We start from the raw sequence: 16,808 nt of genomic DNA, 5'->3' as shown, positions 1-16,808 counted from the left end.
ACAACATGGATTTGTACCGGGACGCTCGACAACGACAAATCTTGTTGATCGCTATGATTTTTTAACTTCTGCTGTTGAGAGTGGATCCCAGGTTGACTCAGTTTATACCGATTTTAGAAAAGCCTTTGACTCAGTTAATCGTACAATATTAATGTGTAAACTTCGATCTGTAGGGTTCGCGGAGGTTCTCTTTTGCGTTGGATATCCTGCTTCCTGTCAAACGGGTCTCTCGAGTCGTAAAGTTTGATAATAGCTTCTCCGGAAGTATAAATGTTTTGTCTGGAGTGCCCCGCAGGGCTCGCACATCTTGGCCCTCTTTTATTTGTTTTATTTATTAATGACATAGCTGCTTTTATTAAATTCTGCTTTTTCTTACTGTATGCCGATGACCTTAAATTATACCGCCAAATTAATGGACCTGCTGTGATGCGCTTTGATTACAACATGACTTATATTTCAACTTGAGGCCTGGTGGTGTAGGAGCAACTGTCTTCGGCTTAACGTCTCTAAATGTTTTGTTACACACTTTTCTCGTAGACGTAACTCATATTTATATAACTGTATTCTTGATGGTTTTTACCTCTCTGTCAGCAGTGCGCGAAGCTCGAGATCTCGGGGTCTTGTTCGGTGCGGACTTATCATTTGATACACATATACGATCGATAGTTTCATCTGCTTATAGAACGCTTGGATTCATCCTCCGATGGGGTATATTTTTTAAGAATATAACCATTTTAAAATTATTATACCGTACGTTAGTTCGCCCCAAGTTGGAGTACCGTTCCATAGTTTGGTCTCCGTATTTCGAATGTCGTTACAATTATCGATTGAACGTGTGCGGCACAAATTCCTGCGTATGGCTGCTTATCGGCTAGGTAATCCCATGTCGCGTACTTGCCATGAATACTGCGCTATATTGAATAGATAAAATCTGCTATCGTTAGAAAATAGGAGACTAACCTTTGATTTTACGTTTATTTTTAAGCTTCTTAATCACTCTATTGATTGTCCGGATTTGTTGGAACGTCTATCTATTTTAACATCCCGACTAGAGAATTAAGACGGTACTCCATCTTCCACCTCGAGTATCACCGTACTTTGTATAGCGCAAATTTGTGTGTAAATAGGCTAATAATATCTGCGAGTAATTTCTCCAATAGGGTTGACTTTTTTGGTGGCTCTGTGTCAACTTTTTGACAAAAACTTTCTCGTCTACTCTTTTGTAACCGGAATTTCTCCATATTGTGTTGTAAAATTTTTATTTTATCTTATTGTTCTTGTTTTTTCTTTTCTCTTGTACGCTAAAGGGTTTATTACCCGTTGATAAAGTCTATTATTATTATTATTAATAAAATTAAATAATTACATTTTTATTTATATTTTACAGGTTTATGATCGCAGATTATTGCCGTTACCTGAAAAGATATTGCGACGAATCATTTCTAGATATCTATCGTCGTAGGCGGTAATTCCTTTTTTTCTTTTTTTTTTCATATTGCATAACGATAATCTATGTCTGGGCCTTGGTAAATATAATATGGGCGAATAAAATGAGCTTGACCAAGCGGTATCTGAAATACGTGCCGGCAGATAACGCAAACGTAATAACGAGCCCTCGGTGCAACGTCGTCTTCGTGTAAAGCTGGACGGTCGGGAAGGTAGAATCGTGGCGGCTGCTGCTGCTGCTGCTGCTGCTGCTACTGCTGCTGCCGCCGCTGCGTGCGAACACGTATATACATTTGGGACCTGCGGCTCGGAGAGAAGGTAAATTGAAAGGACGTAAGATGCTTTGTGATACGATTTGTCTTTATATAATTATTTTTTAAGTAATATATATATATTTATAAGCACATATTTTTACAGAAATATCCTATAAAATGTGATACGGTTGAAAGCATAATAACAGGCGCGAGCGGACGAGTTGTTTCATTACAAGTTGACTCCACATGTAAAGTTATTCTTGGATGTCACGGAGTGGTAAATTCCATACAACTGTTTTATCTACTGTCTGAAGATATAGTAAAAGATAGATTTACGAAAAGATTCGAAGAAAGAAAGACGAAAGGCTCATAAGTGAGTTTTAGCAAAAAAAATATTTTTAATTTATCTAAATAGAATAAGATTTAAATACATATTTCTTTGCCTCGTCAATAGGGAAGGAAATGACGCAGACGGAAAGAGCTACCAAATGCACCATACCTACGACAGACGAGATAAGACGTTTTTACCTATTGTTAAAATCTCTGGCAAAGCGAAAGGACTTGATTTAGAGTTATATATAGGCAAAGGAAACGCGAACTCAGAGTTAGTAACAGCTTTTATATAAGACAAATTAAAAATCACCCGAAATTTTTTGCTATATTTTATTTTGTCCCTTTTGTACAGTTATGCGTGTTGGAGTCAATAACAATTCGAGATCGAGTTGCATTCTTTGTACGTGGAAGAGAAAGATTCCCAAGTAAAATGCTTGCGTTCAATAGCGGCGCATAATGGCCATCGTACACAGATCTGTTCGAGCTGTCTGTTTTAGCTCCGACAATTTGGCATTGGCTATACCGTTAACGGAGATTTTGTCTGAAATTATGGAACAGGTAGAGTGTCTTATGAAATATGTGTTCTTGATAAGTAATGGATACATATTACACAGAGAGACGTAGTAACAAATGTGACAATTTTTAGGGCCAACGCTGTCGTACTTACGCACAGTGCAGTGCGGTTGTATGCCTTGATGACGCGCGGTAACGATTCGTGCCGGCCGGTGACAGACATATCTGATTGTTGGTTCCAAGGACGGAAAAATGCTTATTGTCGATGCATTGCATCTGGGGATATCTTGGAACGAGTAGTGCCGGCGCACTCCAAAGAGCTTTGGACCGTGACACATTATTTCCGGACTTGGTAATATTTTGAACAAAAATATTTTAAAAATTGTTATTAAATTGAAACTTATTACAATACGTTTTCGTGCGAATAGAAAGGCATTGCCAGCGGTGGTGGTGATCGAACGGTTAAATTTTGGAATTTTCAACTTATTCACGATTCTATAACAATCGGATAAAAAGCTCAAGTTCTATCTGTCTTGCACGTAAGGACACGTGCTTAAGCTTGAAGAAAGCGTCCTGTGCGTCGGATCAAGTCCGAATAATAGATTTGTGTGGCTGTTTCTCTATCGGACTGTATTACTATTGAAATCTTCTTTTTCGACACATTTTAGATACCGCAGTTATTTTGAGATACATTATTACATTATCTGGAATGTTATCTTTTATCGTTTTATATTTTTATTACAGTTGTTTGTGTCGCTTTACGGGCGCACAAGCTACGACCGGGGTACTGTGCATGGATATATCCAGCGACTCCACGCGCTCATCAGCCACCGCGGTTCTGCTGATCGCAACGTCAAGATCTGGGGTTTGGATTTCGGTGATTGCCACAAGTCTTTGTTCGCGCACGATGACTCTCTGTCCACGCGGGTCTCATCTGCTCTCATTCGTGCCTGGAACTCACACGCTACTTCTTTACACCTCTGGTATAAAGACCTGGGCAGGATTGAACAATATGGGATGGCTGATATATTTCAAAACATCACCACGCTACGAGTACTGTATTTCATTGAATATTTTGTAATACCGCGTGTTAAATCGGTGATTACGATACTTTTATGATTTTTTAAGGGACACGCTGGATCAAGTTGGAGTTGTTGCGTTTCAGCGAACCGCGGGGTTTTCGTCGCGTCGTGCGGTTCCGATAGAGTGCGTAGTCAGACTGTACGAGAAGAAGACTATATAACGAACCTTTATTATTACAAGACGAAGCGGAAGAAGAAAGGGAACGACGCGGGAGAACGAATTAGTTATACCGGGTCAAAAGCACTGCGGTATATTAGGACAGAAACAACAGAGGCGCGTTACCTTCCAGAAAGACCGTTAACAGTGAGAAAGCTGTAAGTTGAATATTATTAAACTATATACAATTTGCAACACAGGGAATTAAAATCTCTTTGTTTTACTACGACTTTCTTATCAGGCTGAGCTGATAATATACTCTGGAATGCTTGGAAATGTGCAACCAATGTGAGATGGAATTAAGTAAAGCTCTGTTTCTGCTTTTGACACAAAGCGCCGCGCCTCTTTCTCTACTGGGAGATGCAGGCTTCTATATACGAATGCACGAGAACGGAAGATTTTCTAGTGGAAACTTTTACAAACGAGTTAGGGCGAGGTATATGAATCTGAAAATGTGACGAAGCACGCAATAACGTTTCGTATAAGAATGAATACGTAACTAGAACGTTGCATTGTTTCAGTGAATTGGAGGAGACGTTACCGCCGCGCATTGTTACCATATTTTGCCGCCTGTGATATTCTTAAGAGACTCCCTAATTTGTTAAAAAATGATTGTCAAGTTGAGCTATTACACAATTTAAAAGTTTATTGTATTGGAAATATAAGTGAGTTTTCTTTTCGTTTGCATTATTATATGCTGATTTGAGTTATGGGAATAACAAAGTTTATTTACATATATATATATATAGTTTGGTTGAAGAACAGTTATTTTGTGATACGCTGAGCGCTGTACGATATACGTATAGCGCGCTGTATATCTATATAGAAAAATGTGTGTCTGCACACAAAAAAAAATATTCTGCAGTTTAGCGGTTCCTGGTTCATGCTAGAGGATTTTCCTCTGAAATAGGGCCTTAAGAAGATGTTTTAAACTGTAGAGGAATATCCTCTAATCATGAGACTCTAGATTCAAGATTGTGCAGTCCTCTTAATATTAGAGGACATTGATTTCCGATATTCACCCGAAATAAATAAAAAAAATTATTTATTTTGAAATTTTATTACTATTTTATAACTAAATTTGTTTCTTAAGATGTAGTCTATGATTATAAATATTTTCTTGTATTGGAAAAAACACTTACCTTGGTGGGATCGAACTCGGGACCTCTGGATCGTGAGCCAACTGCCTTACATGGTAGACCACTTCTTAATTTGATGTAAGTGTTATATATTGTCTACATAACCAGCGCAAATATATAATTTTCCAAAAATCATCTTAATAAACAAATTCAGTTTAAAAAGAGTAATAAAATTTGAATTGAATATAAGATATATGATATAATATTTCTTAATGTCGGGTGAATGTCAGAAACCAGTGCCGGCTTATTATGAAATTTTGTGTTCGTAAATATATTTATGAAAATAGTATGTTTATAAAGTTAAAACGTTAAAACATTCTTATCAAATCCTTACAAGGGCCTCAATAGACAAAAATAAGAAAACGTTTCTTATGGCATCCCTAATATATAACTAATGATCGAGGACTTATGTTATATAAGGCCATTCTTAATAAAGCCCCTTGCACAATACCAGGCAACAGGCAATAGGAACAGGGAATAAAAATCAGAAATCAATGTATAAATGCAGAATAAACAGTGACACAGGCAATAGACACAGGAGTTTCCGTCACGTTGGAAATTATGTGTCTATTGCCTGTTGCCAACAAATCATAACATTCGAATATTTTAGGTTGTAATTAACGATTTTTTATTATTTCCTGTTCCTATTGCCTGTTGCCTGGCATTGTGCAAGGGGCTGAACTTTCTACACGGGCGTCTCGTGTGGTAGCGTACGCATCGCGTAGCTAATAAGACGATCGTCTTTTAACTTTAACGCGCGCGCCGCAAATATCTAGCATATCCTCTTATTTTAAGAGGCTAATAGTAAAATTTACTGTAGAGGAATTTACTCTTGATTATAGCTTACGCATCCACTCATTTATAAAGTAATACGTATTACTTAAAGAAGGATATTCTTCATGTAAGATTTTTTGCTTAGAGGAACTGCTAAGAGGAATTCCCCACTTATCGGCAGAATATTTTTTTTGGGTGTGTTTCACGTGCTGCGTGCATGATGATGCATTTTTTTGAGTTGATTAAATTAAAATCTCAAAATTTAAATTTTTCTCTCACTGTCTTTCACCCTTCGCCAACATCTTTCTCTTCATTAATCAGAAACTTTTCAAGTTTAAGGTCGCAGTCGGAATTCATTGAATTTGTAAAATTAACTTTTCTCTACGACACCCTGTATATCTTGAATATACACGTATGAGAATATCTTCGACTTGTGTTTTACTTAATGTTTTGCGAATAGCAACGTGTAATATCCGTTAATAATGGTCGTTGTCATTAGTAACTAGTAGCACGCGCACTATAGTCAGTCGAGAGTCAGGGCAGAGCAAAAGCGGCGTTAATTTATCTTTAGTATGTTTTCTGGGCATCCTATTATCTGTTTCATCGCAACCTCAACAGTTATCTGATATGATGGTACGTGCGACGCGCATCTTTGCAAGGAACGGGAAGGAATCAAACGTCTTCGGAGACGCCACCAAGAATGTCGAGAACGTAAGAAGAAAATCAGAAGAAACAAGCGGGAGAAGGCTGTATAAAGAGAGCGATCGTGAACTTGTTGATCTTATCGACGACACAATGAATTTTGTTTTCTTTATTTTTATATCAGCATTTTATTATCGCGTAATACTTGACGTAATAAAAATCGATATACTAAAGATACGATACATATATAAGAGATATATAAAAAATATATTTGATAAAAAATATAATATACACAAATATACCGTGTGGCTACAACTAAAATCTTAATTAATCTTAAACTCGAATCTTAATTTATCAATGTTCGTACAATGAGATATCACAGCAGAAACGAAATTTATTTCGTTTTGATACAAAAATATATCTCTCCAATACTACTTACACCACACTAATGCGGCTCGCGCGTGACTTAAACGGTAAAAAGTTTAAAATATCGTGCACGCTGCTGTATATATACGCGTGTCGCGACACCGTGCGGGAACTGCGCGGGTCCGCGATTATTCCTATGCCTTTCACACTTAAGAGCAGTCTGTGAAACGGACGCTCTCGCCAAGGTAGCGAGCGTACGATGATCCTCCAGGGATAAATAAAAGAAAAAAAAGTGTGCAAGTAGAAACTTGCACATTGCTTCCTCATAATTATTAAGTGTGCAAGTTGAAACTTGCACATTGCTTCCTCATAGTTATTAAGTGTGCAAGTTGAAACTTGCACATTGCTTCCTCATAGTTATTAAGTGTGCAAGTTGAAACTTGCACATTGCTTCCTTAGAGTTCTTAAGTGTGCAAGTAGAAACTTGCACATTGCTTTCTTAGAGTTCTTAAGTGTGCAAGTTGAAACTTGTACATTGCTTACTTAGAGTTATTAAGTGTGCAAGTTGAAACTTGGACATTGCTTCCTTAGAGTTCTTAAGTGTGGGTACATAATTATGTATACAGGCTCCTAAAGAGTTAAGTGTGCGAGTAGAAACCTGCACATTGCTTCATTAGAGTTTTTAAGTGTTTAAGTAGAAACCTTCGCACACAAAGCTTCCTCTATGAGGAAGCATTTATTTTTTTCAATGTATAATTTTCAGTATTTATTTGTTTTGGCTTCCTCATAGAGGAAGCTTTGTGTGCGAAGGTTTCTACTTAAACACTTAAAAACTCTAATGAAGCAATGTGCAGGTTTCTACTCGCACACTTAACTCTTTAGGAGCCTGTATACATAATTATGTACCCACACTTAAGAACTCTAAGGAAGCAATGTCCAAGTTTCAACTTGCACACTTAATAACTCTAAGTAAGCAATGTACAAGTTTCAACTTGCACACTTAATAACTATGAGGAAGCAATGTGCAAGTTTCTACTTGCACACTTAAGAACTCTAAGGAAGCAATGTCCAAGTTTCAACTTGCACACTTAATAACTCTAAGTAAGCAATGTACAAGTTTCAACTTGCACACTTAATAACTATGAGGAAGCAATGTGCAAGTTTCAACTTGCACACTTAATAATTATGAGGAAGCAATGTGCAAGTTTCTACTTGCACACTTTTTTTATTCCCATAAATATTTATGACGTCGAGAAAGTAGAGACGATCTAATATATACATTTGTTTCTTCATTCTTTTCTACCTCTATTTCATATATAATTCATTAAAATTTGGTTGATCAGATCTAGTTTTATTATAAAGCTTCTATATATGTACGAATTCTCAGAAATGAAAGCTGAATTGTTTATTATATTTTTGGCAATTCACGATTGTACTTTAGGTTTAATATAAAGAAGATGTGAAAATGCAATGAGTGTGTATCATTCTGTATGTATTATATTCTTTAAATTTAAGTTTTTATTCCTCTGGAAAAGGCAGTAATTTTTTTTCTTTAATAATCTTTAGACAATGCCTACGCATCTTTAGCATATCTGTTGAATATTTTATAATAGATGGATTTTCTCCCCTTGCTATTAATATAGCAAATGCTGCTGCAAATATACCACACGATGCTAGGTCCGGTTGCTTTGTAACTTTTTCAAATATTACATTATTCTGAGTTAAATTAGGATATCGTTTTTTAATGTATCTTTGTTCAACTAATGTTAGATTGTCATAAGAGTGCGTTTCAAAATACAAACTGTCATATATATGAAGTTTTACACCGTCATAATAAATACAATGCCAGTGGTTGCCAGCTTGACAACCTCCAACAATCTGAACATCCGGGGTAAAGATTGGATTAACCCAATGTAAACCAGTAATAAATAATACATCAACACGATTAAATTGAGTATTATTTTCTATTATTTTCATAATTTCATTTAAAGGTCTATCATCTAGCCACGAATATTTGTTTAGCACATTTTCTTCTAAAGTTTGTGGAGGTGGATTAATTTGTACTGTATCTGCTACTGTTATACTTTCTTTCAAAATGTTCTTCTGAATTTTTGTTCTTGTTATAAGAATTTTCTTCTTTCAATTTTTCCACCATTTTTACACTTGATATTAGTTTCTCGGTCTGCTCGTTTAATCCGATAAAAATAGGTTTATGATCTGAGAAATAAGTTTCGTATACCCCCGCATTATAATTTAATATTTCCTCCGATATAAATATTACATCTATCTGCGTATTAAAGTTTGTAGTTGACACTTGAGTACTAATTGCACGTTTAAATTGTAATTTATTTAAATGTTTTTCTAAAAATCCTCCTTTTTTATACGAGTCGTAATTAAAATCACCTATTATAATTTTTTTTTACTAATATATTTGCTTAAAATATTATCTAGTTCGTGTATAAACATAGTTCGAGGTACGGATGGTGATTTATAACCGGTAATGATCTCCACCTCATTTATGTTCATGCGTATCAAGTCAATATGACGCTGTTGTCCATTTATAGTTTCATCTTTTTGTATATGTTTTTCAATAAATCCGTTAAGTTCCTTTCTAATAAAACATATTATTCCTTTTGGTAAACGTTTATCATAGTTGTCTGTTCGGAAAATAATATTAAATCCTTCAAATGTCAAATTGTCTGTTGTGATTGTTTATGTTTCTGCAAAAATTAATAAATCTGCTTGCTGATACCATTTATCGCAAGATATATTATTCAAATTTTTATTCAGTGACCGTACGTTCTGGTAAATAATTTTTATTTGGTTTCCTTTTATAATTTTGGAATACGACAATTTAAGACACTTCTCTTCTTTTAGACGTTTTATTTCTAATTCTAATAAATTATTTGTTGATGGTTTTTTGGGTGATGTAAAACTTCCAAGAATATATAAATCAGATAATTTTGTTACTCTACTCAGTGTTACGTACAACATTGGCCTCGTCATACGGCAATTGTTCCTAAAATCAACACATACTTTTTCGTACGTTTGACCTTGGCTTTTATGGATTGTCATAGCTTCAGCAGGTGTAATTGGAAATTGTTCCCTTACGATTTGATATCCCATTCTTTCATTGACGTTCAATACGACAGAGAGCGGTGATAGCGGAACTAAACACATTTCCATATAATTTTCAGTCATATACTTTATATATGGTCTTCGTTGTTCCACGCCAATTTTATCATTATTGAAATCAAGCCATATTTTAATTGGTTCATTTGTATCTGGTTTAAATGTTATATTTTTCAATATACCACAAGCTCCGTTAACTAGGCCTTCTTCTACAGCTATATTAGTAATTATCATGTATTTGATACCTATTTTTAATATAACTTTGAAAGCCAAGCCACCACATTCTGTTCTCTTTTTGTTTTTTAAGGACGTTAGTAATTTATTTCTTAATTTACTACTGACCTTTCCTAAAATTGTGTCTTTTGCTATAGATTCATAAGCTGTACCATCTTGTAAATCGATTTTTAATTTATTAAAACTATCAACAGAGTGATTATCAGCATATAATCTAATTGCATCTTTTGGAATGTATTCGTCTGTCGTTTCTCTTGACCTAATTAGAGCAATATCATTTTCACACATTGTTCCTTTTGCAAGGTTGTTAAGAGCCTCAACAAACGTTTTATCCTCTTTTTGTCTCATTATTTCTGTTAACTGAAAGAATTCAAAATCATTCCATAAAGCATTTTCTGAAAATACGCTTAACATGCAAGATTTCGGACAAAGATATATTGAAGTATCCATAACCGGCGGTAATTGATAAAGATCCCCGACCACCAGTACAGAAACTCCACCAAAGCTTTTATCACGTCCCATAATTTGTCTTAATCTTGTATCCACTCGACTAAACATTGTACTACCTACCATAGATATTTCGTCTATAATTAATAATTTTAATTCTATTAAATTCTCACGAATAGTATTTGCCACATCTGCTGACAATTCTGGCATTTGCCCTCCGTACTGTGTTATTGGTAAAGCAAAAGCAGTGTGTAACGTTACACCACCTATTAGAAATGCTGCTTTTCCTGAAGGAGCACATAATAATATTTTGACCGAATTGTTTTTTTCTCCAGGCATTTCGTAGAAATAATCCAATAATAACTGATAAATCGCGTTAATGACTGTGCTTTTTCCAACTCCTGCAGATCCGCTGATGAACAGTTTAATTGGTAAATTACCAGTTTTGAAACAATGTAAAACGTGTATTGTGATTTCCCTCTGTTTGTCGTTTAATTTTTGAAGAATACTCATCATTTCCTCTTTGGTTGATTTAGGTGGATTACTTATTTTTCGTTTATTGTTCTTCGAACAATCTGCTACACCTGTTTGACCGAATATATCTATCTCTTGCTCTTTCGGAATTTTTGTATTCATGAAAGATTCTACCTCTTCATCTTCTACATTTTGTTGATCTCGCTGTGCGTCAGCCAACGCATTATCAAGTTCTGCATCTCCTATTACTGCAAACTTTATTCTGTTTTTTTCAATTAAATGAATATTTTTTTTATAAGTGTTTCACAATTTTGTCTCTCCACATCATCTGTTTCATTTTTCCAAGGTAGAAACAACAAAACCTGTTCTCTGAAATAATTATGTCGGTCTTCTTGTAATTTGTAACGACGAAATCTAATAATTTTCTGTTTTTGTCGTTCTCTAATTTCAATATTCTCATTATATTCATTCTCACTATCACTTTGGTATTTATTCCTTTTTTCATCATAGTTCGCTGCGAATTCGGCAAGACAAATATCAGCCATTTTTTTGTAATTCCGAATCTCGTATTTTTCAATTATATTTTTATAGTATATATCTGTTGATTCATCACTCATTTTCTTCAAATGTTTTTCATTTTTTAACATACGAACACGTTCTTTTCGCGGGGCAGTGTTAATATAAACAACAGCTCTACTGCACAATGAAAGTGGTAGACCAAGGACATGATAAACAGCTTCTTGTGCAGACATAGTATTACCGTTTATGAAAACGTTTGCGATTTTTCTAAACTTTTGTCTAATATTTAAATTACCATTTTCTAAATCTTTGGCTGCTTCCTTTAGTAATCGTGATAGTCCGGCGTCAATTTTTGTGACGTAATTAATCATGTATGAAGCACAACTGTATGGATCTAAAACAAATTGTATGTCCATGTTTGATTCAAGAAGAGTCAATATTGTTTTATTGTACGCATTAATTGCAACCTCGTTGCTTTGTCTTTTCAAGAATATTTTAGTTCTTGATAACGTACTTCTAATTGTGTGAATATAATTTTTTTCCGTCATTTCTAATCGTTCCAACATGTCCTCAAAAGATACGAGTATATTTTTTTCGAAAAATAGTTGCATTAAATCTCTTATTTTTTTTCTATTGGTTTTATCATTTTTAGTTTTTTCATTTTCTTCTAGTGGTTTAAGAATTATAGTTTCTTTCATTACGAACATTGGAATATTGAATCGACATGAAAATTTATTTTTTCGACCTTTATAACAAGTTGATTTGTGCCGATGTATTTGCAAACGTATCAATGGATTTTTATCATCTTTAGCACATGTAATGATTTTATCTATCCACTGTATTAACTTTTTATTTGTATCCTTATTTTCCTCGTCATATACCGGTGCATTTTTGCAATATAAAAGATTATGTGTATGAACTGTACCTCTGGCTTGAAATTCTCGTCTCTGAAAATGGTCAACTACATAGTTTTCTCCAAATGGGCCGTATTCATTTTGTAATATAGACATAATCAAATTAAATCTTTCTTCGATATATCTGACACACGTTACAGGATCTTCTCTTATTAATTTTGTTTTCTCTGCCATGTCCAAGTGTATTGCCTCATATGTACTGATGTTTTTATTTTCTCGGATTTTGTACAAAATTTTCAATAAATTAGGGTTTTTATGTTCACATGCAGAACACGTAAGGAACAATGAGGGAATACCACATTGTCTAATCATACTAAGTAAATGTTTTTTCTTGTTTTCCCAGTACGAAGGTGACGAACGTACTTGTTTCAAAAATTTGTATCCATCATTGTAACGGATAGAATCATTTAAAAAATTCGAGTCTTTAATTTCTCCAGCAGTTAGGTTATTGTTTCTCTTCACTCTCCTTAGACAAATATTTATGTTGGACATTACTGACTTTTCTAATTTTTGTTTCGCCATAAATAAAATTCGTGTAGGTTGACACGATCTTCTATCTTTGTGCCTTGCTTCAAATTTGATTCTTTGTGAGTACGTTAATTTTTTCTTTTTGTCTAGAATTTCTCCTCCAAATATTCTTGGAAAACACAATTCATCAATATTTTCGGTTAAATGCCAAGGTATTGGACATTTATCTTGTCCCGGAGCTATAATTTGAATATTTGTCGAAATTTCTTTGTTCCTATCGACAATAAAAACTTCGTCTTTTGGTTCGAAATATTCGGATTCTTCTGAATCGGATTTATTTTCCGGATTTTCTAAATCATGCTTTTTTATATTATTGTATCTTTCGTTTTTATCATTTTTATCGACAATAAATTCCAATTCTGCAGTTAGGTTTTTGTTATATTTCTTGAAGAAATTCTCATCAATGTTTACATTATTTTTTCGATACAAATGCGTTTGTTGTAAGTATTCCAAAGCCTCACAAATTTTAGCTGGTTTAATAGTTTCGTACATGTAATCAGACTTGTGCTCTACGTGCCTTTTTAGCTTTATTTGAATAGTTGACATTTCATCAAAAGTTCTAGGTAAAACATTAACCATTTCATTAATTTCAACTGGCACATTAACAATACTTCCCTTTAATGATAATTGAGGGTTAATAGCATATGGTTGTAATGCTTTAATTTGCATAAACGGAATATACGGAGATACCATTCGTTCTTCAAGTGCTGTCAAACTAGTTACAACTTTTGGCACATTTGGAAATTTTAAATCTGTATTTGCTGTTGTTCTTGGAACTTCTCCTAATGTAATATATCTTTTACATGTCAAACAAACGTATTCAGATGAGTTATTAACAATTTTGTTAATAAATTCATTAATATCCATTTTTGTCTCACTAAATTTATTTCTTATTTTATTAATATTAAAAAGTTCTACTGATTTTAAGAAAAACAAATTTTCACAACACAAACATACTACATCTGGACCAAATTTCCTGTTTTCCAAAAAATTCATTATCAATACATTATGATAATATTCATTACCTTTTATGCCAATCCTAATCTTTTTATGAATAGAATTGCTGTAGTTTTCTCGATATCTAAAAAAATCATCAAGTCTTAATGATCTCTTGTATTCAATGTCGCGTTTTCTTTGTTGTGCGATAAAGTTGAAATCTTCACGTAAAATAATAATTCTCTTTCTGTTTTTAATTTGTTCGTTTATCCAGTAATCTGTATCCTTTCTTTTAATTTTTATTCTTTGTATATTTTTTTTCTTTTCTGCTTCTTTATACACTAGATTTTGTCGTATTTGTATTATTCGTTGTTTGTTCTTTTGTCTTTCGACTTCCTTGTATATTCCTTTTTTTCGCATTTTTTTAATTCTTTGCACATTCTTTTCTTTTTCTCGTTTAATATACGAAGGATCTTGTCGTAGTTTTTTCATTCGTTCAGCATTTCTTATTCTCTTTCTTTCTTGATTTAACTCCTGTATTTTCTCTGCATTTGCAATCTTATTTTCAAATTCATATTTCCTAATATCATTAATATCACTCTCTATTATGTCTTTCTCATTGTTCAAAGAACAATCACGTTTTTGTCTCATATTTTTTTGTATATGGTCCGTAAGCCATTTACCTCGAGTAATTATGTTTTTTTCTACAGGCTTTGAAATAACATTATTTGCTGAATTCTGTTTTGATCGCTTTGTTTTGCTATTTTCTAAATCTTGTTGTTCTGCACGATATTTTTTTGCGCTATTTTCAAGAATATCACACTGTGAATCTTGAGCAAGATTATTTGATAAAATCTGTTTGCTTCGTTGCTGCTCTATAGGATGATTTTGTAAATCCTGTTCCTCTGCACGACGTTTTATGGCGTAATTACTTTCCAAATATTTTTTTTTACGTTTAGCAATCACTTCTTTAGGGAAATGTTTAATAACATTATTTTCTAAAATTTGTATCAAATGTGAGCGCATTAATTTATATTCATACCTTACTTTGTCAGGTTTAATATTGTACAACAATGAAGTCGCAAAAAAAGCTATCGCAAAAACACCACAATCATCACTTTTCGGTTGACATTGTACATTAGGAAATTTGACATAATTTTTCTCAAAGTCATATTTTGGATATAATTTTTTCAAGAATTTCTCATAATCTTTATTCAATGTTTTATTATTTAAAGAATCGTATATAAATATATTTTTTCGATCATAATAACTACATACCCAATGACGTGTTGAACTATATAATATTTGAATGTGTTTTTTGTCTTCTGATACAGGTTGAATTGTATCAGGCAATTGTATTCGCCATGTTTCTACTGGTCTGTAATCGGAACAATTTTGTACAAGTCGATGGAAATGATCTATATGCACGTCCGTTAGCCATTCACCTCGCGTAATTAAATCTTTGTCTGCAGACTTTAAAATAATATTTTGAATCTTTATTGACATTTTTTGAAATAGTATTTATTTCCTACTACAGCAATTGATGTTTATTTTAAATATAATCAATTTTTATAGGCGTACAACAGTTTTTTAACAGCGCACAATTATTGATTTTTGTAAGCCTCGTACAATTTTTTAACGGCGCAAAGCAGTCAATTTTTATATGCCTAGAGTAACTCTTTAAGGGCGCAAAGCAGCCCTCTAATGGCGCAAGGCTGCTGATTTTTATAGGCGCAGTGCAGCTCTCTGATGGCGCAAAGCATCCGATTTTTATACGCGCAGAGCAGCCTTCTAATGGCGCAAAGCCGCCCTCTAATGATGCAAGGCTGTTGATTTTTATAAGCGCAGTGAATCTTTTTGAGGGCGCAAAGCAGCCGATTTTTAGAGGCGCAGAGCAGCCTTTTAAGGGCGCAAAGCAGCCAATTTTTATTCGCGCAGAGCAGCCTTCTAACGGCGCAAGGCAGCCGATTTTTTAGAGGCGCAGAGCAGCCTTTTAAGGGCGGCAAAGCAGCCAATTTTTATTGGCGCAGAGCAGTTTTCTAACGGCGCAAGGCAGCCGATTTTAATATGCGCAGAGCAGCTCTCTGATCGCGTTAGGCAGCCGATTTTTATACGCGCAGAGCAGCCTTTTAATATATCTAAGAGTAATTGAAATAGAAAGAGAGAGGAAAAGAGAAAAAAAGAAATATTACAAAAAATATTATAAAAATAAGTACAGACAGAAGAACAAAGGAAAATATTGAGAGAATTACAAAGAAATAAAGAAACAGAGACTTACCTCTGCAGGGCACTATGAGAATAACCTAAAACAAATATATATGTATATTGTTATAAAGATGTATGAGTTTTTAAATTAAAAGATATTGCAATTTTAACATTTATCATAGAATTCAAGTTTTAGATAAACTTCTTTAATATAATGTTATAATCGTTCTCATTTATATGGTCAAATGTATAAAAATCTTTAATTTTACATTTCAATTGTTCTCATATCTAGCTATAATTATACTAAAAACATATTCCAATATATATTACATACCTTAAGGCATACAAACACGGTTGTATATCCCAAACACACGGTTACAAGCCACAACAAGAAATCCTATTAAAAACATAAATATTTAATATTTTTTATATATCTAAAAGTTAAAAGGAAGAATAAATACTAAAATTACATTAATGACTATGTTTATTGTTAATTATTTAAAATCCGATCCAAAACTCTTTTCTTCCTGGTTATCATAATGATTTACTTAAATATAAACCTTTTTCATACTTTAAATATTAGAATTAATCTCTTTGAATACATATATATACATATATATATATATATATATATATATATATGTATATACGTTGAATGTATGTGTATACGTTTAATTCGATGTTTAGTTGTCCCATGATGCCGAGGACGAGTT

General features: G+C 33.6%; 1 pseudogene; it reads left to right on the top strand.

Moving 5' to 3' along the window:
- Positions 1–2,407: 2,407 nt before the first annotated feature.
- On the top strand, positions 2,408–4,036 carry LOC139824492 (uncharacterized; annotated as a pseudogene).
- The last annotated feature ends 12,772 nt before the right edge of the window (positions 4,037–16,808 follow it).

The sequence above is a fragment of the Temnothorax longispinosus genome, unplaced genomic scaffold, assembly GCF_030848805.1.
Source record: "Temnothorax longispinosus isolate EJ_2023e unplaced genomic scaffold, Tlon_JGU_v1 HiC_scaffold_40, whole genome shotgun sequence".
Lineage (NCBI taxonomy): Eukaryota > Metazoa > Arthropoda > Insecta > Hymenoptera > Formicidae > Temnothorax > Temnothorax longispinosus.
Note: the sequence above shows the minus strand (reverse complement) of the source record. Positions and strands in the feature narration are given on the sequence as shown.